The sequence below is a fragment of the Otolemur garnettii genome, unplaced genomic scaffold, assembly GCF_000181295.1.
Source record: "Otolemur garnettii isolate 467f Iridium unplaced genomic scaffold, OtoGar3 scaffold00091, whole genome shotgun sequence".
Classification (NCBI taxonomy): Eukaryota; Metazoa; Chordata; class Mammalia; order Primates; family Galagidae; genus Otolemur; species Otolemur garnettii.
This window is the reverse complement of record NW_003852486.1, coordinates 4,609,913-4,615,461: the sequence shown is the minus strand read 5'-3', so window position 1 is coordinate 4,615,461 and position 5,549 is coordinate 4,609,913. Positions and strand designations below refer to the sequence as shown.

The 5,549-nt window shown below is 41.6% G+C and overlaps 2 protein-coding genes across 3 annotated transcripts in view; one reads left to right on the top strand and one right to left on the bottom strand.

Moving 5' to 3' along the window:
* ASH1L (ASH1 like histone lysine methyltransferase) overlaps window positions 1-5,549 on the bottom strand; it is a 217,777-nt gene that overhangs the window by 211,790 nt on the left and 438 nt on the right. The window contains exon 1 of one of the 2 annotated variants that reach the window (XM_023516469.1): window positions 5,531-5,549. The exons of the other annotated variant lie outside the window; for it this stretch is intronic. The gene's annotated coding sequence lies outside the window, so the exon portion shown is untranslated. The remainder of the gene's footprint in view (window positions 1-5,530) is intronic. 2 annotated transcript variants of the gene reach the window in all.
* DAP3 (death associated protein 3) overlaps window positions 2,922-5,549 on the top strand; it is a 37,786-nt gene continuing 35,158 nt past the window's right edge. The window contains exon 1 of the mRNA XM_012808598.2: window positions 2,922-5,070. The gene's annotated coding sequence lies outside the window, so the exon portion shown is untranslated. The remainder of the gene's footprint in view (window positions 5,071-5,549) is intronic.

The window sequence follows — 5,549 nt, the reverse complement described above, 5'->3', positions numbered from 1 at the left end:
CACGCCCAGCCTTTAATGAGCAATATTAAAAGAAAAAAAAAGTATACCATCCTGTCATCAACTTGCATATATCTGAGGGTGAATGACTAAAAACTATGAAAAACAAAAACAATACTAAAAGTAAAATTTCATAGATTCTTCACATATGAAAAAGTTGGATATGAAATATAAGCTAGACAATTATTAACTAAGATGACAAATAATAAGCAAGAAAATCTAATACTTTTTATACAAAAGAACATAAGGGAAAAAACATTACCACAATTAATGTTAAGGAAAATGATAAAAGAAACTAGCAGCATCTCTTAACACAGGGAAAATAAAGTACAGTAGAGTCTCTGTAAGTTGAGCACCCAAGCTGACAGTAACAAATTGGGCAATGTTCCTCAACATAAGGAACTTAGGTCCACTGTACTGATATGTACATGGGGTGCATGTCCAGTCTATGAACATTAGGTCAACTTAAGGAGGTGGTCAGTGTAGAGAGGTCAGCCATGGAGGTTCTACTGTGTTGCATTTCTCTCTGTTGTGGCAGTCAAATTTAAGATTATCTCATGCTGCTAGAAAAACTAGCACAAAGCAGATCACATAGCAGATTATGGTAAGGCTGTATATTACCTTTAAAAGACCCATACCAAGTACATGATTCAAATAGCAGTAAGAAATTAATTTAACAAACTACAGAAATGAACCCTGAAAGTACAGTTATTTTAAATGGAGACCACTTCCTCAGTGTTACATACATGGTAAGATTTCTCCATTGTGTGCTGGCAGATCATTTGGGTAGGAAAGAAGGTGCCCAATTCTCCATTATTAAAGCATGGAGGAAGACTTAGAATAAAGCTTCAAATAGTACTGCTAATACTGTAAAGACATAGTACCTAGAAAGATAATGGGAAGCTATGTTCTGTATTGCATTTCAGAACAACTCAAGAATAGGACATGACATTCTTCTTACTAAAGTATCACAAGAATGGAGAAGCAAGAATCCAATGTACTCAATTCTAATATGAAGCCAGTAGATGGTCTAATACATTCCCACATAAGAGAAAAATTCAAATCAATTGAAGGTGGGGGGAGGAGGAACAAGGGAGTGGGAAGAGGGGAGGAGTGAGGTGGATGGGGGTTACAGTGTATGGCACACCTCTTGGGGTGGGACACAACTACAGAGGGACTTTACTTAACAAATGCAAACTGTAACCTAATTCTTTGTACCCTCAATGAACCTGAACCACTAATTAAAAAAAAAAAAAAAAGAATTACAGCAGTTTTCCTGTAAAATAATGTGCACTTAAAATCATTGTGTGGCACATAATAAATGCTTAATAATGAAAAAAAAAGACGACTAGGATATGAAAATCCTTTTCCTTCTTGATCCTCAAAGATTCTGAATCATTTTTTATAGTTGCTACAAGCATTTTTTTAATTGTTAAGTATATGACACATATGTGTACATATATACACATTAAAACACACATACATGGCATATATAATATGAAAAAAACCTACTATGGACCTACTACCTGTTAAAAATTAGAGAAAATACTAAACTTTTCATAAATTTATGTTAACATTCTTATACAGGGACCATGCCAATACATAGAAAGACAATAAGACCATTTTTCATAATATCTCTCTATTTTATCATACTAAATCCTATAATCCGTCCTGTTAAAACACCTTTCTAAATTTACTGCTCTGTTAAAAATGCAGTAATCTTTTTTTTGGCCAGGGCTGGGTTTGAACCCACCACCTCCGGCATATGAGGCCCGCGCCCTACTCCTTTGAGCCATAGGCACCGCCCTTTTTTTCTTGTAATAAAGAGTTTCACTCTTTATTTTTTTTGGTCACCCTTTGCACAGTGCTGTGATGTCACAGCTCATAGCAACCTCAAGCTCTTGGGCTCAAGTAATTCTCTTGCTTCAGCCTCCCGAGTGGCTGGGACTACAGGCTCCCACCTCAACACCTGGCTATTTTTAGAGACAAGGGCTACATCTTGCTCAGACTGGTCTGGAACTCCTAAGCTCAAGTAATCCACTGGCCTCAGCCTCCCAGAGTGCTAGGATTTACAGTGTGAACCACCGTGCCTGGCCCAGTAAGTATTAATTTACAGTACTAGAGTCATGAATAGCCTATCAAATAGCTACCAGATTTTTACCCTACAAGAGTTTGTTAAATGTATGGATAGCCCCAAAATGACATTAAGACCTTTTTATATAAACCCACTATAGAAATATATCCCAAAACAAAAAAAACAATGTCTGTCTCCTTTCCAAACCAATATTTCCTTTATCCAAAAACATCAGATGCTACTAAAACACATTTTTTAACTATAAAGTTGCATACAGTGTCAATACTTTATACTCATTCCTAAGAATAAACAATGACAAAAACTCATGTCAATTAATTAAATTTCAACTTCTAGGAATATGCTTTCTCTCCTTGTCCTTTTGACAGTCACCCCATCATATAATTCATAGATTCAACTACATTAGAATCTCTTCAAAGACAAAGGCCATATATGATTCCTCCATTGTTCATCACTGTGTCCCCTACACAGGATTAACTTAGTGATTGTTATTTACAACTAAGCTAAACTCCAAGAAACAAACTTTGAACTCCTTCAGTCCTAATGCAAAACTCAAGGGTTTGAGAATAAAAAGATCCTAAAAAACGAATAAAGCCATAGATACTCATGCTACATTATATTCCTTTATCTCCTAACTCACTACAGAAAGAAGTTTGGGAAGAATAAAAAGAATAAATGAAAAACCTGATCCTAAAGCTCTCCTGTCAAAACGCTCAAATATTACCATAGAATCTTTAACCTTAAACTCATATCAACATCTTGACCCCATAAACAAAACTTGCTAAAAAAAAAAAAAAAAAAAAGCTTTCAAGTGAAACCTAATATACGTGGATTCTATTTCATTACTGTTTAAGTTCTTGAAATTGTAGGCATAAATCATATGATGGAGTTTAGATTCATTTTCTAACCATGAGGACCCAGTGTCTTTCATCAGAATCTCAGAAGGGTAAGTGATCCCCCCAAACTGTGAAAACCCACTAATCTAGCATCTTCAAGAAACATTTTCCAGAGGAATACACTTAAGCTGGCTTAACTTGTGCATTCTTCCTTCATATTCATACAGGGGATCTTTACTATAAAATTAGTCTTTCTAAGAATTCCGTTAGCCCAGCCAAGAAGTTCCTATCCATAGATACATATATCAACAACTCCCAGATCCCAAAAACAGTTTACTCATAAATGCCTCCCCTAAAATAAAAAAAAAAAAGACTAGCCACTCTGTTAAATTTTTAAATACTGTTGTATGCTTCCATAATAAATTCTCTGAAAGACTTGAAAAATTTTTTAATGAAAGGTTTTCTGGTTTTAATTCCACATTGACTTACCCGCCTCATTCAACTTACCACACGTTACTATCCAAACAATTTGCTCATATACACCCAGGATATTTAGAAGGACATTCTGATTATTCTCAAAGCAGGGACCATTTATTGAATGGCAGACAATAACTTTGTTGAATGAATGGAAAAGGATCCCTCCTCCAGTAGATTTAAAATTATGCCATTAGCACCTGTGAGGAGGTTAAGCTGTGAAAGCATTCCCTTCCTCTCCAAGTGTCAGAAAGGTGCTGCTTCCTCCGTAACACAACATAATACAGTTATGGGTATCTATTTTATAGGTCACACTGACCAAGGACAGTCTATGTTCCCTATATAGTCTGACACAATTGGTCTCTTCCAAATATTATCCAATCAGTAATATGTGCCCCTATCTTTCCAAAATACTAAGATTTGCCACCAAAGCCTTCTGATGCACCATAAGATGGTCAATATACTACTGTATTAGTCAAAATATTTGTTATAGTGCCAACTTTGTTTTCAATTTAACATGTGACCTTGAAAAAGTTATCTCTATAATGCCTCAATTTCCTATTTTGTAAAATGGGAGAAAATATCCTACCATTTTCACAGAGATTTTTAATAGCACGAAAAATACTGAAAGAGTATTATTATTTTATTATAAAGTGTATATAAACCCACTTCAATGGAAAAGAGCACCCATTCTTTGTAGCCTTGTAGCAATTACTCCGTTAAAGATGTCCTGGACCGTCACATTTCTATTCAAAGGCACAAACTCTTCTTAAGACCACAATGGGCCATGCCAAGTTTCTCCCCTGCCAAACCCCACACATATATGCTATATACCATACTGCCATTAATGCTCTTTGCCCGCAAATAACTAGGTACTTCCAATCCCTAAAATAGCAACCTGCAAGGAGCATCCAAACATTTATTTTAAAAAATACGCTGACTTAGAAGGGGAACTCCATTACATGTATACAAATACAAGCAAACTCTTCTGAACACTTTCCATCCTTGCATACACACACAAACACAGACGCCTCACACCAACAAACCATCTGTCTTCTAGACCAAAAACATGTCTTTTTCCACGTACAAACTAACCAGTTCCGTTTATTAAACTTGTAATACAGAAGTCATTCTGTCGTTCCTACATACAGTCAATGTGTCAGGGGACACCACAGGCCTGGTCAAGCAGGTAAACAGTTCCCTTGCCACTCTCATCCCTTAAATACACAGACCGGACCGTGGGGTGGGCTCCAACCATGCCCACACAAACTAGCCTGTCAGGGCCGCCGCGGGCTCCGCCTCCACTCGCCGACTTCCCAGCCCCCTCCCCCAAGCCGAGAGTCGGCCTGTCAGGGACGCCCCTTCACCCCGCCCGGAGGGACTTCCCGGTAAGCTCTGGATCCCCGTTCCTAGTTCCCCTCCCCCATCCTTACCGCCGCTCTCCCGGAGGTCCAGGTCCGGGAGATGACAGCAGCTCCCGGGAAGTGAGCACGGGCGCGCTGGGAGTGTTTAGGCCTCAGGCCTGCCCACAGCGTCCCACTCACCGTGTCGGAAGGCGAGCAGGGAGCGACGAGAGCGCAGGGAAGTAGGGGAGAGAGGGTGGCCGCCAGGCTCCTCCGCCTCCCTTGATCCACAGCGGATCCCTCCCGCCTGTCAGGAGGCGTCCAGCGGGTAAGCGGACTGGCGGAAATGCGAGAGAGGAGAAGGGAAAGGCGTAGGGCTAAAGGAGGGCGCTGAGGGGAGGCGGGTCCCGCAACCGAGACGGGGATCGTCTCCCCCTCCGCAAAGCGAACCCAAAATGGCGGCGGGAGCGGCGGCAGAGCGGCGGCGGCGGCGGCGGCTCCTTTGGAGGGAGGGAGCGAAGGGCGCCTCGTGCCCCCACCTCCCACTCCTCCCTCTTCGCTTACTCCCTCTTGGCGCCCCCCTCCCGCCCGACCTGGCCGCGGAGCGCGCTGCCCGCTTGCGTGTGCTTCTGGGCTCGGCGCTGGCTTCTCCCACCAACCTCCACCTTCCGCCGCCCGCTCCCGGGAGTAAGCCAGCCCGTCAGCTCGCGCTCGGGGATGCCTTCTCTTGCGGCCCCCTCTCCCCTCGGCCCCTGTCAGGCGGCTCGGGCACAGGCCCTCACGCGTACCTCCAGCGGCGCGAGCCTA